Source organism: Xyrauchen texanus, chromosome 18, assembly GCF_025860055.1.
Source record: "Xyrauchen texanus isolate HMW12.3.18 chromosome 18, RBS_HiC_50CHRs, whole genome shotgun sequence".
In the NCBI taxonomy this organism is placed as follows: Eukaryota; Metazoa; Chordata; class Actinopteri; order Cypriniformes; family Catostomidae; genus Xyrauchen; species Xyrauchen texanus.
In genome coordinates this window covers 13,404,149-13,429,030 of record NC_068293.1, presented here as the reverse complement: position 1 = coordinate 13,429,030, position 24,882 = coordinate 13,404,149, and positions in this window count along the sequence as shown.

Here is a 24,882-nt window from a genome sequence, read left to right as displayed (position 1 = left end):
GGGTCAGGGGGTGGGTAAAGACTCTGGACAGACCTGGGAAGCCCAAGCGAGTAGTGTGAGTGAACTGGGAATGTTTGGAGGAGGTCCCTGTCTGCGAGATCTTCAACTCACACCTCCGGTGGAGCTTTTCAGGCATCCCTGCGGAGGTTGGGGACATTGAACCGGAGTGGGCAATGTTCAAAGCTTCCAATGCTGAAGCCGTGGTGGAGAGCTGCGGCCTCAAGGTTTTAGGTGCCGCAAGGGGTGGTAACCCTCGAACACCATGGTGGACACTGGTGGTCAGGGAAGCCATCCGACTGAAGAAAGAGGACTTCCGGGATTTGTTGTCCCGGAGGTCTCTGGAGGCAGTTGCAAGGTACCAACAGGCCCGAAGGGCTTCGGCCTCTGCCGTGAGGGAGGCAAAGTAGTGGGTGTGGGAGAAGTTCGGAGAAGCCATGGAGAAGGACTTTTGGTCCGCACCAAAGTGCTTCTGGAAAACCGTCTGCCACCTTAGGAGGGGGAAACGGGGAACCATCCAAGCTGTATACAGCAAAGATGGGACGCTGTTGACCTCAACCGAGGAGGTTATTGGGCGGTGGAAGGAACACTTTGAAGAACTCCTAAATCCCAACACGCCCTCTATGCTAGAGGCAAAGCCCCGGGGATTGATGAGATCCGACCAGAAATGCTGAAAGCTTTGGATGTGGAGGGGGTGTCATGGATGACACGCCTCCAACATTGCTTGGAAATCTGGGACAGTGCCAAAGGAGTGGCAGAATGGGGTGGTTCCCCTCTTCAAAAAGGGGGATCAGAGAGTGTTTGCCATCAACAGGGGTATCACACTTCTCAGCCTCCCTGGTAAAGTTTACTCAAAGGTGCTGGAGAGGAGGGTTCGGCCGATTGTCGAACCTCGGATTGAAGAGGAACAATGCGGTTTTCGTCCTGGCCGTGGAACGACGGACCAGATCTTTACTCTCGCAAGGATCCTGGCGGGGGCCTGGGAGTATGCCCATCCGGTCTACATGTGTTTTGTGGATCTGGAGAAGGCGTATGACCGGGTCCCCCGGGAGAGACTGTGGGAGGTGCTGCGGGAGTACGGGGTGGGGGGGGTCCCTTCTTGGGGAGATCCAATCCCTGTACGTCCAAAGCGAGAGCTGTGTCCGGGTCCTCGGCACGAAGTCGAGTTCATTCCATGTGGCGGTTGGTCTCCGCCAAGGCTGCGCTTTGTCACCAATCCTGTTTTTCATATTCATGGACAGGATGTCGAGGTGGGGAAGGTGTGCTGTTCGGTGGGCTGGGGATCTTATCGCTGCTTTTTGCAGATGATGTTGTCTTCACGTCATCATCGGTCTGAGACCTTCAGCTCTCACTGGATCTCTTGGCAGTCGAGTGTGAAGCGGCTGGGATGAGGATTAGCACCTCTAAATCTGAGGCCATGGTTCTCAGCAGGAAACTGATGGAGTGTGTACTCCAGGTGAGGAAGGAGGTATTGCCCCAAGTGAAGGAGTTCAAGTACCTCGGAGTCCTGTTCACGAGTGAGGGGACAATGGAGAAGGGAGGTTGGCCGGGGAATCGGGGCAGCGGGGGCGGTATTGCACTCTCTCTATCGCACCGTTGTCACAAAAAGAGAGCTGAGCCGGAAGGCAAAGCTCTCGATCTATCGGTTAAGTTTTGTTCCTACCCTCACCTATGGTCATGAAGGCTGGGTCATGACCAAAAGAACTAGGTCGTGAGTACAAGCGGCCGAAATGGGCTTACTCAGAAGGGTGGCGGGCTTCTCCCTTAGAGATTGACTGAGCTCCTCACCCTATCGAGGAGCTCGGAGTAGAGCCACTGCTCCTTTGCATTGAAAGGAGTCAGTTGAGGTGGTTTGGGCATCTGGTAAGGATGCCCCCTGGCCGCCTCCCTGGGAGGTGTTTCAGGCACTTCCAGCTGGGAGGAGGCCTCAGGGAAGACCCAGGATTAGTTGGAGAGATTACATCTCCACACTGGCCTGGGAATGCCTCGGGGTCCCCCAATCAGAGCTGGTTAATGTGGCTCGGGATAGGGAAGTTTGGGGCCCCCTGCTGGAGAAGCTTCCCCTACAACCCGACTTCGGATAAGCGGTTGAAGATGGATGAACTATAGATTCTGTCCCCTAACCCTACCCTTAAACCTAATCCTCACAAAAACCCAGTCCTCTTAAATTAAAATATATATTATTAGTATGTGTTTTTTTTTTTTTAAGCAATTTGAATTATGGTGACACTAGAAATAATACCCATAGTTACCAGTTTGTAATCTAAAAAATTTCCTCGTAAACAAATTAAGCCCGCCACTCAATGTTAGTTCATAGTGCATTGACTAATACAACTTTTGATTTAAAAATGTATTAGAATGTTTTAATTAACATGAACTAAGTTTAATAAATGCTTAATGAATATTGTTCATTGTTAGTTCTTGTTAACAAATGGAACTCTACTGTAAAGCGTTACCGGTATTTGTATTAATAATGTTATCACAATGATTGCCATTGCCACATCTGTGGTTACCTGCTCTATAACCCAGCCATGTATTTCGTTTCAAAGAAGGAAGATGGCTCTTTACCAGCTTGTCCATTATGGTACATGCTCTCTGAAAACTATTACAAGGAGCATCTGGAAGAGCTTCCCTAAGGGAAGCATCACTCATCAGAATATCCCATTTCTTTTGATAATTTGTTTAATGCCACCTGCTTCCCTACTGTATTGTGTCACAAAATATACCTGATCAACAGGATGTTGTAGAGTTTGTTTCTGGGCCAATAACTGGTTTCTGCTTAGGTCTTTTATTACTGTCACAGACTGGCATAAACTCAGTGATGAAAGGGAGATGGGTCAAGTAACAGGTTAGTTAATTAGTGAATCAGCTGGAATATAGTGTTCAAACAAGTAAGAGATCAGTAGCAGGGTTCTTGGAATGCAGGATGGTATGATAGTGATTGAGGGTTTGCCTTATAGATTTCCAGATTGCACACACACTTGGAAGGAGATGAGGGGACAAAGGAAGACTGGATGTCAACATAGATGACTGGATGACGATTTAGGATAACTAGAATGAGGTACCAATGCTGGTTGGAGATCGTAGAAGGTATGTTTCAAGCTAGGTAGTCTTGTAGCTTCTGATGAGGCCAGACAATGACTGAGGGTGTGTGTGCTCTTCTTATAGTGCTGGTGATGAGGGTTGATGAGTGACAGATGTGTCTTATTTCTCAGGTGAGTGTGATGGTTGAGTGAGTGAGGGAGAGCCTGGCGTGATAGTGGCAAATATAGGCTTTGTTGATAACATTAGATTGATACCCTCTTTTTTGAATGCTATGATACATGTCTCAAGCATTAAAAAAAAGTCACAGACAGGGATTGTCAGGGTTCTGCCCTTTTTCTTTTTTTTTCCCCTCCTTTGTGGTAGAGCCCTGACATGTACGCATTTTGTGTCTTTTTCATGTCTTGTGTCTGGATTGGTTTATTTACTCTGTCGTGTTGTGTGCAAGGATGCTTTAAGGTACCTCTGGGCCCACGGGCCCCTTCGAGTTGATGTGGGGGGGGAGGACTGCTATGAATTGAACAAGCACTACACAGATGCCTTTAACTGTTGCACACTGTTACCATGTCATCAATCGCGTCTCCCTCTGAAAGCGTTTAAATGCTCTCCTCCCGCTGGGCCCCATGGGAGTTGTAGGCCCCTGGGCTTCAGCCCGTATAAGCCTGTGCATTAATGCGCCCTTGGTTTTGTGAGTGCTCTTGGTTTTGTATTTTCTAATTTCCTTGTGTATTTGTGTCTGTATTGTTTTCAGTGATAACCCCGTCCTCTTGTTTGCCTTGTTACCTGTTTGATAAATAGTTATTTTGATTTTAGTCTTTGAAAAAAATAAAAAATAAATACAGAAGTTAATTTGTATATAAATACATTTAAGTTTGGTATTTGTGCCAGTCAACCTCTTTATTAATCAGCTGATTTCCTGTATCAACTAGTTCAGGAATGTCCCCCCAACCCCAACTTTCATGCACGTGAGCCTGAGATGTCAAAGAGAATGGCTCCAGTTATCATTGGGTTAGCATTCCTGCAAGGAAATATGGAGTAAAATAAGGTGAGGATGTGATTGTCGATTCTACTTGTTGCAAAAAACATTATAATTGCTGGCAACTGTTATTTAATTTCCATTAAAATATTAAGGTAGTTATGATACTTCTCGCCAACCAATGCAATGCGTGTCAACAGTGAGGAAATCAAAACAAGCCTGCAGCCACGTAGCAAGCTAGACTAACTACAGTATTGTTAGCGAGTTCACTAGCTAACAACCTAAAATGGAACATCGTTCAGATTTGCCTTCTGTAATATGAAGGAATAAAAGAGCAAACATTGACATTATCGCTAGTCAGTCTTGCTAGCTAATTGGCTGTTGGTGTTAAGGCGGCATCTCACTAGCTGATTTTTTCCAATGATTTTCAGGTGTTAGCTTCATTAACATAATCACTGCCCAGGCAGAGGGAGACCGAGCGTATCACAACATGAGGTGTTTACAGAGACTACAACCTGTTCCAGCTTCTCCCCTCAGGTAGGTGCTACAGAGCAATATACGCCAAAGCCAACAGACACAGAAACCATTTCTTCCCGCAAACATCACTCTGATGAACAGCTGATTTCTGACTCGCAGTGTCAGGAACAATTCCTGTGCAATAACCCAGTAACTCTGTCTCTAATCAGCCACCTGTTTACTGGTTACTACTTAATTTTATTAATCATTCTCTCTTTCAGAGCTGTTCATAATGTTCATACTGTTCATATTGTTATATTGTCATAATATATACTGTATACCAATCCACCTACCTCAAGTCACAACACCTGCACAAAATACCTATACTATTTATTCCAGCATCCTTTGCACTATGCTTCATCGCACGGTGTACATGTATGTGTACCTGTATATCACAGCCACCTCTAACATGTACATAATAATGATGATAATAATAGCTTTACTCCTGCATCCTTTGCACTCTGATCACTGCACTATTTGTCAATATGTCTATATTTTTTTTTTGTTCATAGTGTGTATATTTGTGTTGCCTGTGTCTGATTTTATTTTGTTATTGTATTTTTTGTATGAGTAAGCACATCGTGAGCAATGTACAATCCTGAGTCAAATTCCTCGTATGTGTACACATACCTGGCAATAAAGCTGATTCTGATTATATAATAACTTATAGTGATACTTCACTGATTTTGAAGATACAAAATAGTGTATTTTGATTTGATAAATGTTTTCCACACTGTATCTGGTATTTTTATGTTGATACATTTAAACTGAGGTATTTTTATTTGAAATGCATTTTCATGTATTTGTGACCATCACTGGTCACAGATACATTTCAACCTCTGAAACTGACCAAAAGGAATCTATTCTATTAGTCTCTTAGAATGATATTCCAATCTGTCGTTTTCTGTAGATAGTAGTATGTAAGTCACCATTATAGACTTTAAAAATCTCAAAATATTGGATATTAATTTCAATAAGTGAAAATTCCAAACTAAGATTTAAATGAATGTTGGTGTTGTTTAAATGGTAATGAAACAGCAATAACTCCATCTCTGACCCAGACCATACAAGAAGCAATTTACAATAGAAAACATTTTTCTATTTCTCTAAATACACATTTAAATCTGAATATACAAACTTCTTTTTCCAGAAACCCAAGAACAAATTGGCATAATTAGGGGCAAAATATTTGATGGCATTTGTTCTGTTGGTCTTATTTCGAAGTAATGCGATCGTGCTTTCTATTGTCATTTGCATAGATCAAACAAGTAATCTGAGCAACAAAATTCTCAATGCTGAACATACAAGAACACAGAATACAGTTGCAAACATATGCAACTACTAGTACAGTACAACATCAACAATAACAACAGCAATAAAAAGTGTGCAAAAGGCATATCTCAATAGGGTGAGTTTGGGGCAAATCTATCTGTTTGTACAACCAATGGAAGACAGGGGCATCTACCTTATTTGGCTAGCTTCTACCAATTAAAAGATAAATTTACTGCAATATTTCAAATGAATATTTTTTTTATTTTTAGCCCAGGTCTAATTAGCCTTATGAAACTAAAATGGTGCCGCACAAGCGGAAAAAAGATAGCGCTAATGTTTGCCATATTTTGCCTGGAAAAAGGAGTGTCTGGAGTAAGTCATGGCTGGGTAAAAGTATTGGGTAAAACTGGGTAAAAGCTGGGTATTAAGGCGCATGCTCTGTTGCTGATGCCGAAAAACGAATTCATGCATTCATGACCTCAAGACTAGATTATTGTAATGTATTACTGGGAGGATGTCCAGCAAGATCAATAAATAAAATTCAATTTGGTTCATAATGCAGCAGCCAGAGTGCTAACAAGAACCAAGAAATATGATCATATTAGCCCCATTTTATCATATTTCATGCTATATTCCAACACGTTGCAAAATTCTGGCCTGTTAATAGTTCCTAGAATATCAAAATCCACAAAAGGATGTAGATCCTTTTCATATTTGGCTCCTAAACTAACACTAACACTGTTCGAGATGCAGACACACTCTCTCAGTTTAAGTCTAGACTAAAGACTCATCTATTTAGCCAGGCATACACCTAATTTATCCTCCACCCCACAATTAGGCTGCTTTAGTTGGGTCTGCCGGAACCAGAAACCAGAAACATTGAGCATGATCTCTAACTCTGCAATAAATGTAATGGCATCTATGCTAATATTATTTTATTTGTTTCCATGTCTCAACCTTGGGACTCCTTTCCTGAGGTCACCAGAACCGGCTGGATCAGCTCCATTCCTGCTTCGTGTCGCTGAATGATGATGACTAAATGCAGCCGGTGCCAGCCTAACATCACTTCAGTCTATTATGATGGACTTCAGAGGATGAACTGGTGCCAACTCCAACCTGAATCACCTCGGTCTATAGATGGACAACGATATTGAAATGGAATGCATAGACTAACTACTGCCAACAAAAGCCTTCATCAGCCAATTAACAATGACAATTGCACCTATGTGAACTTCTGCAGTTAATCATGGATGGACTTCAAAGACATTGGTCATTTATCTTACAGTTAAAACACAATCGATGTTTAATACCATTAAAAATGACTTTCACTATCCATAAGTAATATTTACATTATATTCATGATGTTACCAGAGGGGAACTGGCCCCCACAGTGAGTCTGATTTCTCCCAAGGTTATTTTTCTCCATTAATCTACATCTTATGGAGTTTTGTGTTCCTTGCCACAGTCGCCTACAGCTTGCTCACTGGAGTTATTAATACAACTATTATTTAATTATTTTTAAACACGATTAAGAATCGTATTTTATCTAATTACACAATGATGATTCATCAACTTTATAGACATTACAGTTTTATCATCTGTTAATGCTGCTTTGAAATTATGTGTGTTGTGAAAGGCACTATACAAATAAAATTGACTTGACTTAAAAGGGGATGCCATGGAATGCTCATTCTTCATTGCAAACTCAAGGTAATTTTATAGTATGATTATAAGGAGAAGATGCCACTAGCCAATGCCATATTTGTGTGGTCATAACACATAGACAAGCTAGTATCAGTCATCAGATGCTGTATTGCCATTCTTTGTCATCATAGGAGTAGTCACACTACAGGACATTGATGCAAAATTTCTGACATTGTCAGAACTTCATTGAAGCCTAAAGATCATTGCAAGAGCAAGTAATCAACCATCAGTGAGCATGTCACACTAAACGTTGTAAGACTGCCCAACGACAGAAATCCCCCCAGGATTCACAAAATTTGTCTCACAAGGCAGAATTATACAATATAAACCGGGCTTTAAAAAGTAATTTCTAAATGACCGTTATCACCTTTCAGCCCTCTGAAGCTCTCACATTGGAGAGTATTTTTCTTAAAAGCAGGGATGTAAATCTTCAGACATTTTCAAAATCGATCATCATGGAAATTAACAATCAATTAACTTAGCTTTAACATTGTCATCTGGGCTCAATGAACATAGCCCCCTGAGAAAACAACGAGCACCTAGGACAATCAATTTATAATCTCGGCATATAAACTTTCTGGCAAAGACTCCATCTCTATGTCAAGTGCACCCAACTGAGCGAGAATTGCTTCACATTTATTCTCTCTCTCCCTTTTCCACACTCCTGTCCCACTCAGATCAGAATCACCTTGAAACTCACCTAATTCTTGTAACAAATATCTGATTATATGTGTGGCGAAGCGAACAGATTAAGGGAGTAAAAAAAAAAACAAAGAGAGTTCTCAGATGATACACCTCTCAGGAGTTTTACCACTACAGCAAATAGCGACTATGCCACCCTGGTCTAATTACCCAGGGCAATACCCAATAAGGGCACACAGGTTCGGTTTCTCTCACATAGACAATGAGACGTGGATATGTTTATACCAAAAATATATTTATCCAATCACAATAAAATAATTAAAAACACAGAAGAAAAGGGCATTCAATACAAGGAGTAAAGTGCCAATATAAAAAGGCAAACAGCACAAAGCTGCTTTAATAGAACGTCACAATACAAATTTACAAAATAACTCTTGAGCTGGGGCTTAACAGTAGCAAGGCAGGCTAGATATAGGGCTTTAATAATGCCCGCAATAATAAATACCCACACGTGCACCAGATCTCACTCACACACACTCCAGCGAGATTCATTGCAAAGATATGCACACAGCACTCAGTGAAAGGAGAAACACCACCACATGGGGATGACTAGCCTGCCCGCTTCAGACCCCCAGCTCCTGGAAAGACAAAAATAAAAACAAAAATTAAGCTCAAAAGCCAGCAGAAACAAAACAAAAAACAATGAAAGCAACCACAACACCAAAACAAAACACTGAAACCCAAAACAGCAAAACAAAGAACTGGAACAAAACAGTTAAACAAAACAATTAAACAAAACCCCTGAAACAAAACAGTTAAACAAAGCAAAATGAATTAAACAAAACCCCTGAAACAAAACAGTTAAACAAAGCAAAACAATTAATCAAAACCCCTGAAACAAAACAGTAGCGTTGAAGCTTCAAGCCATGCAGCGACAGAGCAGAAAGAGGCTGTTTTATTCACCTAATGGGCTGATTTATTCACCAACATGCAGAGACCATACCATCTATCCAGCAGCAGATACTTCAATGTTCATGAGCAGAAGAGCAGCAGTCACAGAACGACATACAGCATAAGAGCATTCATTAATGCGGAACGATCCGACTCCAATGAGCAGCGATCAGCTGCACTATACGGCACAGCGAGCACACCCATGCAGGCACCAGCTCTAACACGGAGCAGCAGAAACAGCGATCAGCCGCACTACGATGCACAGCAAACACTTCTGAGCGGACACCAGCTCTAACACGGAGCAGCAGAATTCCGGAAACAGCTATCAGCTGAACATGTGACACCGTCTTGCTTGCCCGGTGACGACTTTTTTTATATCACCGCTAAATGCGGCTCAATAATAGGTAAAGTACCGATCCAGATGCGGGACCTGCCTCTAACACCTCAGACTTACCAAGAGAATTTTCTGGTTCCACATGAACCAAGTCTGAAAGCCCCCTCACTAACTGGGGACTGGTTTGCATAGGCAAGACTAATGTTCCGCTGTCGGACAGGTGTATCATCAAAGAGAGGGATGTCATGATAGATGAGGTCTGTGCAACCAAAATTCCCCTCAAAGGTGAAGAAAACAGACTGATACTTATGGATGAGGGCCCTGACCTTGCTCTGCTCCTCCTCTGACATAAGGGACAAATCCACAGCATCAATAGGTTCTCGCACAGTCTAAACACCTGCTTGGGAAGCCATAGAACAAGCAGTCCCTGACAATGGCCTAACCTCAGTAACCCCTGGGGGTGAACTAACCACATATACTCTGGTTAACATGCCTCTCACTCGGCAAGAGAACAGTAGGGCATCAGTAGTCCCTACATTCACCACTGGCACATAAACTGTACCACTAATCACTCGGACCAGAGCTGGAGAAATCAACAGCTCTACTGGGAGTCCGAACTCCGGAGGCTCAAATAAAGTAAACCACATTTTGGAACCATCTTTCCGCAAAGCTCTACATCTAATTCCATGTAGCCTATATAAGGAATAGACAACCCATTGGTAGCCCTAAGCTGCAACCATTGAAAAGTCCTAAGACGGTCCTGGCCCCATGGCTCAAAATGTTCACGGAAACAACTTTCCTTAATGGTGGAAACCATCGAACCAGTATCAATCAAACAGGCCACAGATACACCGCCTATAAGCCGAATGGGGGCAGGAGGACATTCAATTTGACATGGAGCCAAAACTGCCTAACTTAGAGCCTGGATTTTCCCCAACCGAGCTGTGGCTCAACAGCTCAGCGGGAACTAATTTTCTTATGATGGACCTGAACGAGGCTGTCTATTTTCTGGGGCCCTGGTGTCCGTTCGGTGCGACAATGGAGAGCGAGGGGGAACATGCTCCCAGTCGCACTCCCTCGCAAAATGGCCAGATTTTTGACACCTTCTACATATAACCAAACCACAATGAACAGGCCCACGACGAGACGGGTCACGTAATCGAGCTACACTTTGGGTGAGCCGAGTTAACTGTTCTTGCTCTAATTTTAACATTTCCCTAAGCTCACTCATCTCAGATGGCTGAGGAGAATGATCTACCCCTGAACGTGCGCCGCCTTTGTACACCGTATTGAAAACCATGCACCAATGAAACAGAATGACTGCGGTTTCTCGCCCCTCTAGGCATGCCCTCACGTTCCCACCTAATGGCATCACTACGCACGTCTAGTAGTGTAGCAGTGGGTTGGCAGCGAACCAGCTGCTTCAACTCACATCGAAGAGTACTGTCCAGAACATGTTCAACGAATTGATCACGCAACAATATTTCCGTGTTCAACAGCATGTTCGGCGACTGCTGCTTAACCTTTTCCAGAAGACCCATGAGCATGAGGGAAAACTCCAACAGTGTCTCGCCCTCCTGTTGTCTCCTGGAAATGAAAGCCTCCTGCAACAAGACATATGACTGAGAACACCCATATAATTATTTTAGAGCGGAGATAATCTAAGTAAGATCTTCCCGTTCCCTAACAGGCCAGTACTTGATCTCTTCTCGTGCCTCCCCCTCTAAGTGTTCAAACAAAAAGAAAGATTGATCTGCCACAGACAGATGACGGGCCCGCATGCAAGCCTGTACTTCTTCAACCCACTCATTGATCGCTATACCGGACCTACCATTGAACTTTGGACACCTTCTATCCTTCGATATAAAAAGAAATCGCTCAGTTGACGCAATGCCAACAGGTGGAGATGAAACTACTGATGGCTCAGGTATGCCAGACAAATCACCACTAGGACCAGGCAACCCACCTGGTGCCTGCTCCTGCCATAATTTTGCATTGTCTGCTTTCAAATTGGGCTCTCAACTCCCGCAATTCCTGTAATTCGTCTTCCATTATATAAAAAAATACAAGACTTACCACCAATTAGAATATAATGGCCGGAGGGGAGAAGCACCTTACCACGAAAAGGTTGTCCTGAGACCAGTAACGAACACTGCTATTTTGTTTCCAAAGAGAAAAAGAATAAAAGACAAAAAGACAGTCACAGAAATCACAAAAAAACAACCAAAATCCACGTCTCAAGTCACAATGGTAAGAGAAAATCCTGCCGACTGCGCCAAATGTGGCAAAGCGAGCAGATCCAGGGAGTAAAAAAAATACAAAGAGAGTTCTGAGATGACACATCTCTCAGGAGGTTTACCTCTACAGCAAATAGCGACTATGCCACCCTGGTCTAATTACCCAGGGAAATACCCAATAAGGTCACACAGGTTTGGTTTCTCTCACATAGACAATGAGACGTGAATATGTTTATACCAAAATAAATATTTATTCAATCACAATAAAATAATTAAAAACACAGAAGAAACAGACACTTCTGACTGCCCGTTTCAGACCCCCAGCTCCTGGAAAGACAAAAATAAAAACACAAATTAAGCTCAAAAGCCAACAGAAACAAAACAAAAAAACATTTAAAGCAACCACAACACCAAAACAAAACACTGAAACCTAAAACAGCAAAACAAAGCACTGAAACAAAACAGTTAAACAAAGCCAAGAAATTAAACAAAACCCCTGAAACAAAACAGTTAAACAAAGCAAAGCAATTAAACAAAACACCTGAAACAAAACAGTTAAACAAAGCAAAGCATAGCAATTAAATAAAACCCCTGAAACAAAACAGTAGCTTTGAATCTTCAAGCCATGCAGCGACAGAGCAGGAAGAGATGTGCTAATGGGCTGATTTATTCACCAACATGCAAAAACCATACCATCTATCCAGCAGCAGATACTTCAATGTTCACGAGCAGGAGAGCAGCAGTCACCGAACGACACATAGCATAAGAGCATTCATTATTGCAGAACGATCCAACTGCATTGAGCAGCGATCAGCTGCACTATAAGGCACAGCAAACACACCTGAGCAGACACTAGCTCTAACACAGAGCAGCAGAAATCCGGAAACAGCTATCAGCTGAACAAGTGACACACCGTCTAGCTGACCTGGTGATGCCTTTTTTTATACCCCCCCCCAAATGTGGCTCAATAATAGGTTAATGCCAAAGGGGCGTGGGCATCAAACAGCCTTAAAGATAGAGGCAAATAACTACATTTCACCACATATGTACACAATGAATGTACGTTTCAAATAATTAAAGTTTCAATGCGACTTGTACTATATTCTCTATCCCACAGAAGTAGACTTGGTCATAACAAAGATTTGGTATTTAGATAAATGATCACAAAGGATGTCGGCAAATTGTTTCCGAAAGTGCCGGCACCCTATGATTGGCGACAGTGCCATCACACTGTCATGTGGCATTTTTCACCAGACATTTTTGCATCGGTTTCAGTGTGTTTACCTTCCCACATGGCTCTACCGTCAACGCATGTGTGATTCAGTGTGTGGTTCGAAGGTCGCACTTTTACCGATAACGTTTAATTTTTACTCCACTAATGGTTAGGTTTAGATTTGGGTTTTTGTTGGGAGGTTGAGTCTATAAAATATGCATTCCCCTTCATTGAATTACATCCTGTATAGTTGAAAGGAACTCGCTACACAATTAGCTTTTGGCGACCTCCCCTTGTCATAATTGGAGCTCACACTTGACAATATGCCCTACAACACTTACCGTTTTGGCCACTGGGACAGTGTTTTAAATTTCGGAACTATCAACCGATGAACAAAACCTGGAGCTCACTTTCCAAACATATATTCCCACGTTTCTAGAAAAACAGAGTGACAACAGAAAGCAGAAAGCAGGTATCGCAAAACTCCGATGTTGCAAAACTCTTAAAGGGCCATGTCATGTTAATAACTAGAGTTAAATTACATGCAATTTCTACACTTGGCTACAATAATTAGAATCTCCAGGGCTGGCCCATGGATTTGTGGGGCCCTAGGCGAAATCATGAAAATGGGCCCACCGGTTTGAAAATTATCATAATTTTAAAACTTCCATTATCCATTATGTTAGGTTAACATGCATGCATAAGGGAATATGTGTATTTTAGGTGCTGTGACAAGTCACCATTTTATTGCCTTATTTTGACCGCCTTTCAACTTTTTTTCTAGAAGTACAAATAAACCAGTGTCTCAATTAATATGAGGTCATGGAAACTGCAAGTATGATAATTACTGGGAAACATTGTACAGTAACGTTTGCATTAGGTATCATTTGCAATGAATAATACAGTTTTCCAGCATTTATTTAATCTTGGCTAATGTCCGTTTATAAAAATACAATTGTTTATTGTTTGTTCATGTTAGTTCATATAGTATAAACTAATGTTAACTTTTACAACCATGAGTGTTAACCATTAAAGATATGAAAAATAAGAAAATGCTGTTTTAATATGTTTTAGATCAGGGTTTTTTCTCCCCAATTTGGAATGCCCAATTCCAAATTAAGTCCTCGTGGTGGTGTAGTGACTCCACTAGGTGGCGGAGGACGAATATCCGTTGCCTCCGAGTCTGAGACCGTCAATCCGAGCATCTTATCATGTGGCTTGTTGAGCGTGTTACCGTGGAGGCCCACGCTATTCTCCGTGACATCCATGCACATCTCACCATGTGCCCCACTGAGAGCAAACCACATTATGGTGACCATGAGGAGGTTACCCCATGTGACTCTACCCTTAATTCTTGTGTGAAAGAAGCCGCAGTCAAATTCCAAACAATGCTTTGCGTTATGAATAAATTATGCAGATTAGTGTGTGCTTAGCTTTACTTCTTGACGATTTTAGATATACTGCTGTTATTTTATTTGTTGTAACTTTCAGTTATTTGTCTTTTCATGATTATTCAGAGATCATTTTATACTTAATATGATGTTTTTATTTTTCACCGTCATTGTAAATTGTATGTTAAATGATAAGTTCCACATGTGTTGATTGCTCCTTTGAGTGTGTGCTTTAGAAACAACTGAACAATGGAAAACTAAAAAATTAAAGTTATTAATTTTTCAGAATTTTATGACTTGTTTATTTACTTTGCTTGTGTTCACGGGCCCCTCAGGCACATCGGGTCCCTAGGTTGCTGCCTGTATTGCCTGTAGGAGAATCAGAAAACAAAACAAAATTGGATTCAGATCGAATTAACAATGGAGTCAGATTCAGTCTAAATGAAATAAAATCCTTTAAGATGTAAAACCACTCGCAGCTGAAAAGACGAACATGCACAGACCTTCACCATCCTGCTGGATACCACCATTGGAGCACTGGTATGACCCCTTACAACGTTAATAGAGTGCAAAAGTGCCCCGCCCATTTATTCAGCATCTGGGTTGCTGAAGTAATTTTCCCATTAATTTTTTCAATAGGCTTTTCAAGGCTGTGTACTTACCGTCTTTCACAACTTAGGGCACGAACTACAATACCATGAAGCATTGCGAATCATTTAATTGAATAAAAAATTAAGGGAATTTATAAATCTATTGATTTTAGATTGTTGATTTTAAGTATAAAAACAATATATTTTACATTTATTGTAACATATTCCGATATGTACATATAAATAAGTTGTTTAAGGGTGAAGGGAGACGATCACATCATTCACTGTTCATCATTGAGTTATTTGCTGTAACATGGGTGATGTTGTTGTTTACCATGAATCCCATTATCAAACATGACTTTTAAGCAATGAAGTTGAATAACACAGACAGATGGCTTCAAAAGAAGCATATACCATTGATGAACAACCTCTGTGCTGATTTGAAAACTTTATAAGTTATTGTAAAAAATCTATTTGTCTGTGGGATGTTTACTTCCAGAAACAGACTGTTGCGCTCTATACTGCAAAACGCACGTGAAGGAATCCAAATAATATGTGCATGAAACCAAAGTCTTTCTGGCAAATCAGTCCACTGGCGGTCATTTTTTGGCATGCTCCCAGGAATCTATTTCCAGTCATGACAGTGCAGCTCCTATCTACTTAAATGGGGAAAAAATTATTGGTCAAGATTATGATCAAAGAACATATTTCAAACCAGCAGTAAAATCTGACTACACAGGTATCATAAATTGGGTTTCTTTACCTCAGATTTAGCTAAAACGCAATTTTCCGGGCTTGTAATGTGCATGCTTTCTCGAACCGATTAACAGGCGATGTCTGGATCTAAGAGGTGATTGTCTCTATTCCCTGTAAGACGGGACTTACTTTCCACATCTTTTGACCATTCTAATTTCTCCCATTAATTTTAATAGAAGTGTCCTGTCTCTGCTAAATAGTCTCTGATGCGGTCTACTGTTTAAAGGATTATTCCAGTTCAATACCAATTAAGCTCAATTGACAGCATTTGTGGCATAATGTTGATTACCACAAAAATTGGACTTGCCCCTTCTTTTCTTAAAAAGAAGGAAAAATCGAGGTTACAGTAGGGCACTTACAATGGAAGTAAATGGGGCCAATTTTGGAGTGTTTAAATTCAGAAATATGAAGCTTAGAATTTTATAAAATCACTTGCATTAATACTTTTAAGTATTATTTGCTCTATAAAGTTGTGTAAATTGTAATTTTACAGTCATTTTAGGACAACAGGATTGACTACATCGTCATGGCAACAAATTTGTAAAATTGGCTATTACTTTACACAGAAAAGGATTTTAAGTGATTTTATCACACTAAAATCATGTTAACACAGATATCGTTTATGTCTTGTGGCTATATTTTTGAAAAAGCGAGTATTTTAACATTAAAAAATTGGTCCTTATTCACTTCCATTGTAAATGCCTCACTGGAACCCAGATCAAAATTATTTATTATTTTATCAATAATTTTTGTGGTAATCAACATTATGTCACAAATGCTGTTGATTGAGCTTAATTTGTATTGAACTTGTATTGCTTCTTTTAACTTGTATTGAACTTGAACATTCATTTAAGCCAAAAAATAAGTAGACTATCACTATCTTTTGATTTCTGTTAATGTAATTAATGGTGGCATGATAATGTAAAACATGATTTTAAAAAATTATACCCATCAAAACAGCCTGTGAACTTGCTGTGGTTTGCTTTTCCAGCTGATTTGCATTACTTCAGAATCTGCCACAGTGTATGTGAGCAGTGTGATAGTTTGATAGGAGGCTGATTGAACTTTTAACTGACAGTGAGCTGGAAAAACGTTTTCACTGGAAACGTTTATTCAGGTAGGAGGATAATGCAGAATAATTTGAGAGAGCCCAAAAGCAGCAGAGAATCCCAATTCTCCAGAGAGTTACCTTCACTTTCTGCACTCATTAGTTGCCAACTTAACTCTCCTCTCCTGCTTTCCAGCCATAAAGAGAGTGTACATCTCCACCTCAGACTGTATGATACAAGGAAACTTAATAACACAATAATTTTTTTAATGTATTTTTTATCAGTGTGAATTAGTTATTATTCCACTGCATAATCCCTGTGGATGGAAGATATTATACCTATCATGAGCATTTGACTGAATACGTTTTTGTATTTTTTTATTTGTACCATTAAATGCCAAATGAAACATGGCAGATATAGATGAGTGCCTGATTGTAAAACCAACTGAACCAATATTTGGATGTTCAGGTCAGGTATTTGCTGAGTGCAGGCAATCAAAATTTATTACTTCTCATCCCTTGATATTTCCGACAGAGAGAGATTTGATGCCGATGCTGGGTTTCCACATGACTTTAGCATAGTTAATTTAGCTCACACACTTTATATCACAACCCTGCCTAAATAGATTGTCATACATGAGGGAGCCCTGCTGAAAATAACCAGATTACACTAATCTAAAATGGTTGTCTGGTTTTAGCTAGTCTCTCAGCCTGGTCAGGCTGATCTATTATAGCAGGGTTTAGAGCACTTTTGAGCTGGTCAGGCTGGGAGACCATCCAGATCAGGTTAAACCAGCTATGACCACCAAACAGCTTAGGATGGTTTAAGATGGTATTAGCAGGAAGGGCTCACAAGGCTGCGTTTTATCACCGCTCTTATTTTCTATCTGCACAAATGAAATGAATTTGAATAGCAGGGATTTTAAATTATTTAAATACACAGATGATATGGCACTAGTTGCACTTTTAAATAGGAACTCTCTTAATAATAAGTTCTATGAGCACGTCTCTAAAATGGAACAATGGAGTGAGTTGTGTTTACTGCAAATAAATGCTGAAAAAACAAAGGAATTGATTTTAGGTCATCCAGAATGACTTTTTCAATTACGCTATGTGGTCAAGTGGTGGATACTGTTGACTGTTTCAAGTATCTGGGGACCTTGATTGACAGCAAGCTAACTTTTTCGGGAAATGCGGACCTCATTTGTAAAAAATAATATAAAAGCAGAAGCAAACCAGAGGTTATTTTGCAGTGGAAGTTGAGAGGGTTTGCTGTCAGCCAAAGTGTTCTGCAAATGTTTTTTACCAATTTAATTGAGCATTTGTATTTATTTTATCCCCTTTTCTCACAATTTGGAATGCCAAATTCCCACTACTTAGTAGGTCCTCGTAATGGCGCGGTTACTCACCTCAATCCAAGTCTCAGTTGTCTTAGCTTCTGAGACATCAATCTTATCAAGTGGCTCGGTGTGCATGACACCATGGAGACTAACAGCATGTGGAGGCTCATGCTACTCTCCGCGATCAACGCACAACTTACCACGCACCCCATTGAGAGGGAGAACCAGTAATTGCGACCACGAGGCAGTTACTCCATGTGACACTACCCTCTCTATCAACTGGGCCAATATGGTTGCTTAGGAGACCTGTCTGGAGTCACTCAGCACACCTTGGATTTTAACTTGTGACTCCAGGGGTGGTAGTCAGCGTCAATACTCGCTGAGCTACCCAGGCCCCCAGTATTCTTTTTTATATATATATATATATATATATATATAAAATTTGGTATGGATAGTTTGTTTAGTTACATGTTTGTGATGAATTCCATCACATGTTCTTATAGATTCACTGAATACTTTAAATCCAGCATTTGATTGCCTTGACTTGAAGTGACCCTAGTTCTGCTTTATGCAGTCCTTCCTGTAATCCTGCTTGGAAAGCACGTGGAGTAACTAGTAAGAATGTGCAATGATTTTCAGTATGACTTGGCTACCTGAGGTATTGCCAGAACCCTATTGTCTCAGGTGATTTTAGGGAACAGTTGTATCATCCAAATGGGGAATATCACATTTGCATAGTGTGATTATCTTCCATTGTTTCTACATGCATGATAATGCTGCGGCGTTCATGGGCATGCAGGTTTATGGATGTTTAAAGCTCATCTTTGTGATGAGATTTGAGCTGTGAATCAGGCTTTGGTGAGTCAGGGAGAGAGATGCTCTAATAAGGGACTAACTTCTGCCAACTGGTATTATGTTACCTTTTGTTGTCATGTAAATCTCAACATTCAATAGAGAATAAAAGCCATGACTGACATTTTGAAGAGCTCTGCTGTTTTCTTCTCTGTCCCTGCACAGTTCAACCTCATATGATAATGTTGTTGTAATTTGTTAATTATAGCAGATTTTGAGAAAATCCTCATCTGCAATAGAGTAGTGATAAACTAAAAATGCAGGTCTTAATATAATGTAGAGAGTCAAATGATGTATTGATAACAAGAGATCCTGCATCAGCCGATTTGCTTTTTGTTTGGTGGCAAAAGAGTACATTTGAGGGTTGTCTCTTTTCATAGGCTTTTTTCACTATGCAGGGATAATCCGTTTTTCTTAGACCGACTGTTCAAATTGCAAGCTATATGATTTGGAAATCAAATATGCAAGGAAAAGATTTTTTCATCTTCAGACTGGAAGTCAAATTCATTCCAATCATCGCACCTTCAGACAACCATAGATAAGTGCTGTCTTCTATTGACCTGCGTTGCTGTTCGTTGTCATCCTTGTTTACGTGTCGCAACACCTGATATAACGGCAATATAAATCCAATGTAATCGTTCAGATTTAGACACGTTAACAAAAAATCTGATTTTAATAGTATTTCAAACTATCCAATGTTCTTTACAACAAAAACTATACAAATTTGAGATAGACCAAAAAATCTGTTATTTTAACTGGGTTAAATTGCTGTTGAAAAGTATGAATAGAAATCTGCTACAGGTGAGCTACCAGTGCTACTTTAATATCTCTCATATCACTCTGCTGTCTCTCTCTTTTCATACCAATACAAGTTACAATAATGTGCGCCATGACTCAAAATGGTTAGATAATGTAGTAAAAATGTGTTGGAAGACTTTAGACACAGGATGAGAGAGAGCTTTACAAAATAGAGGAAGACATGTTACATTGTAGCTAAATATGTTATAAAATGTAACTTGAGAGCAGTAAAATTGCAATATTGTTGTAATGTTTATTGTATAATATTGTTGGTAATCCTTCTTTTTCTATGTTGCAATGGACGTTTTTTGTGTGTGGAAGCTTTAAGCTTATCTACACGTAAAACAATAAAGTAATCTTAACTCAAATCAATATTTAATATCCATGAATTTATTTATTTGGTAGTAGATATGTAATACAGTGTAATAAGAGGCCTAATCTATATAGTCAGTAGCCATTATCACAAAAAAAACACCCTTTCAGGGAAATGATACAAGATCCTTTCACGCGGGGGCTCTACATTGACCTTTTATTACATGTGCTGTCATTCTTTATCGGGCAGTATTTTTGCTTCATTTTTGTTTTCTTAAAAATATCATATTGTTGAATTGCTTGAAATAAGAGATAAGAATCTGATTGGTATTTATTAATATTGATCACAATGGCAAGATACAGGTATTGGTGTACATTAGCTTCATATACAGTATCTGCATTACGTACAGTTAGAATAATTCACCACAGATGCTCGACAGAATCAAATAAACAGGTAAACAGATGCTAAAATGTGGACAGTGCACATTGATTTTGGGTTGATTTATGTGCCCTCATCTGGAAAGTCTTTTTTGTTTTCACAGTTGTGTGATCTTATCAGATCCTTTGGAAGTCTGCACCATTATCAAGAGCAGACTTTGAGCTTTTTGAACATAGTAGATTAAGTCTGAGGAGAATCACTGTTAACAAAATAATTTAATCAAGGTCTAGGTCTAGGTCAGATTTGCTCAGAAAATTGCCTTTAGAATTTCAGGTGGAAGAAAATCACAGCCATGGCACAGATTAACTAAAACATGCACTTGTGTGACCACACTGAGGTGTTAAATCGTTCAATAAATTACCACATTGGTTTGAACATTGTAATTGCAAAACAAATCCAAACTCCAAAAATTAATTTTCTTTTTCAGAAATGTTGTCTTGTTTTTCAGTAAAATATATTTAAACACCCTTAAAAACTGCATAAGATATTTTTTCTTTATTAATTTATTTAATTTTTTTGCAGTGCATACCCCCTCATTAGTCTTACCTTATTTGACTGTAAGTTCATTGGAGAGAGGCGTTAAAGCCACACAAGTCTGCTTGGCACTGAGAACAGCATGCAGAAATCCTTACATTCATGCCACGCAGATTCAATGCTGTTTTCTGTTTGGCCAGTCATTTCCGCATGGGGAGCTGCTGTTTTAGTTGGCCACTGGTGGGTTTTGGGGTACAGGGCCACAGTTGTGTTCCCCTCTGTGTGCTGCTCCTCTGGAATTTCCAGCCCAAATTTTCCCTCTGCGTCTCTCTGATTTGATATGACTGTTTAAGTCTTGATGCAGTGTATTTTAAATGTTAGAAAGCGATATGGTGAGTTAGGGGGTTGGATGGGGATGTCAGATTTTAAATGCCTTATTCTTTTGGTGTTTTCATTTAAAATGTCCTGTCATTTCTAATACAAAACAAATGTAGTTTCTCACAAGCAATCTCACTTGTAGTTTCTTGTTAAAAAGGTTGATAAAATATTTTCATAGCAAATTGTTTGTTTTTCATGCAGAATCTATTAAACTTAAGTTTCTGCCCACCAGCAATTTCTCTATGCAAGGATTTTATGATCATGTAAATATAGCATGCTTGCTCATTTAATTTCTACTCTATATGTTTATGTACTGTTGATGTAACCTGTCATGGACAAAGTGCAAGCTTGCCTGAATCATTTTCACTGAGCTGTAAAGAGTATTTAACCTATATATCACCAATATATATATATATATATATATATATATATATATATATATATATATATATATATATATATATGGTTGGGTTGTTAGCCTTTCAGAATTACTTTGAATTAGTCCAACTGCAAAGATGTGAAATTCAGTCAAAAGTCAAATGCCCTGAGATCTTCTTACTGCTTTATTATTTGAGCAGTGAATGGCAGGTGAATGACAGATTTTGGAATATAAATGAAAAATGGGCTTCGGATCTTAAATGATGATTGTTTAATTTCATTTAAATATACTGTATGTAAATATGTAAAAACCTAATAGAATATGTGTAACCAACATGATCACACAGGAACACTACATTTTGCTACTATGTACAGATTTTACCCAATTCTGCTCTGTTACTGACAAGCGCTATTTGTCAACTTTGCATTGATTCAATAGTGTTTACCTTTTCCTACTGATCAAGGAGTTGGGCTTTGGACCCTTGGGAATCAGGTAGTAATCCTGTTCACATACAGGTAAGTGAGCACGACTCAGAGGTTGCATTATCACTCTAAAATAAAACTTTTACTCCACTTAAGTTGGGGTTTGAGTTAGGGAGTATAGTTAATAGAATATGCTACTGATTATTGATTGTATTACATTATTTACAACTAAAAACAACACATTTTGCAACTCGCTTTTGGCTCCACTCTGTGGACATTTAACCCAGGCACTGGAGCCCACGCATGCCCATTCGTTCAATAATACTTCCTGCTTCTGCCACTGGGAGAAGTGGCTCGACTTTCGTTAAGCATACCAATATCAGCAGCAGAACTTTTAAGTAATTTCACCAAATTCACAGTGAGATCGGTATGATTATACAGTTCTCGTTCTCTAATTTGCCACAAGAGTGCTGATATTTCTCATTAGCACTGGGACTTTTCACTGTTTGTGTCATTCTGCTTGTCTGTTTTAGCTGTGTTCCAGACAAGTGAAATTTCAGTCAATCTTTGCGTTACTTTGCATCACACTACAGTTGATGCTGGTTTAGCATTTTTTGAGCAGTTTTTCTATTTTCGAAGAAAAGGTAAGGAACATATCATGCCATAAAATGTCTGAAATTTAAATTAATCGATGTGAACTTGTTTGCTGAAATGCTGTTTAAATGCAATATCATACGAGAAAGAGTGCTGTTGTACTAAATACAAGCAATGCTATGATAACCTGTGGACGAATGACAGCCATGAGTACAACAATGATAGCACTGTGCAGAGTTAGGACTAATTAACAGACAATTACTTTTTTGAATATTGTAGCATTGTTCAGAGAGAAATACGATAAAAGACTGGTAAGAATAGAATATCAGGGATGTTTTTCTGCTTGTCTAATTTCTATGTGTCTTCTTCAACATATATATGTACATACCCCATGCATCAATCATCTTGGACAAGCCGATAAGAAATCAAAATTTCTTCTGATAGCTTTGACAATGTGAATGTAGACAGGATGAATGGTAGGAAGAGAGAGAGCTCTCAAATAATTCATAAATCAAAACAGAAGTCCCACCATTTCCTTTACAGCCTTTGAATATGAAACCAGATGTTGCCTTTGTGCACTTCTTCGTTGTTGTTTTTTTCCATTTTACTTTTTTTTTACTCGCAATGAAGCAAAATGTCCTGTCAGCCTGGGGTGCTGGTCTGTTTTGAGTTGATATGAGGAACTAGTGAACTTTTGACCAATTCATGTCAGTTTTCTCAGCATCCTTTACCAATCGAATTACCCTTAAGCGTAATGTCTCCCATTTGACAAACAAAAACACTATGTCCTCCATGGAAATGTTTATTCAAATAGCATTTTTTAGCATCACCCCTGTGCATTTATCAGACATATTCAGACATGCATGTAAGACATTATTCATCTTCCTGAATCAGCTAATTAATTTCTTGAGGTAGTATCTGTGTTGAATAACCAGTATAATTAGAATATCACTCATACCCTGAGGTAATGAGAGTACAGTAGTTGACCAACAGTTATGCGTGTATACGGAAACTGTGGTATTGGTGTGGTGTCCAAATCCTTTGATCCAAACGGTGCTTGTGTAGTGAGACAGACTACTATCTTGTAGTATTCCCCTGGTTTTATCATTTCTTTTGTATTGTGTATAATGGTGAATTTTCCTTTTATGCATAACACATTTTCTCTCTAATGTGACCTGCACTATACCATGTGGAGAAGACCATGTGTTTTATTGCATGGTCCCCTTGGAATTAGGTGGGGTTAGGTAGCCTATCACTGTGCGTTTGTGTGGTATATTCGTCCGGCCATGTATCCTTTTTCTGGTATTGGACGCTGCCGCTCCAAAGTTATGTGCTGTAGTTTAATGCTAGCCTAACTGTTTGGCTCTTGTACCCTGTGCTAATGTTAGTTCCTTTTTATATGATAGTGGTTGTTTGTGTTAGGCTCATACCAAGCTTCACTGGGTGACTTTTGCCATCCTCCAGTCTGTTTGCCTGTGGTGTGTTCGTGGCCGTGTCTATGGCTGTCGCTCCAACATTTCCAGTATGTGAAATCGTTATATACAATGGCAATTTTAAAACATGTGCAGGTTTATTATTTGTAGCTTTATTTTTTATGTAATTGTTATGTAAATGTAATTATTGGGTGAAATAAACTATTCACCAGAATTATCACCTGAGGGCCTCAATCTAGGGGGCTAGCCGCTCCCCGCTATATTTTGGTGGTGCCCCTGTCACGTGCTGAGTGCTCTGTATTCACAACTGATTAACCTGTGTGCTTTGCGAGTAAGTGTACACCTGTGGGTGAAGTGTCTTTTTATAGGGTGATCGCTGCTCTCTGCTAGCCTACCTGCTTCTTGTTAGCATCAGCTGTGTTGCACAAGCATAGATATGCTTGTTTTGTCTTTCTTTTGAGTGTAAAGGCTATTGCGAACCACGCAGCAGATTGCCTGTGCTCATAATTTTAATACACTTTTAAATGATTGAGTGTCCAGTGCCCTTCTGATACATGTATCTTAAAATAAATAATTATTTTTGTACTTTGAATCCACATCTCTTGCCCTTTTGTTTTGGAACCACGAACCTGTGTGCCATTTCTGTTTTTGATTGAGTTAATATTTCCTTGTTAATTACAGGGTGGCAGAGTCAGCTTTTCTATTGGTTTTCTTTAAAATATTAGCATCAGCAGCTTTCTCCCCCTCTACTGGGCTACAGTTCTATCCTCTATCCTCCTACCCCCACTCCAC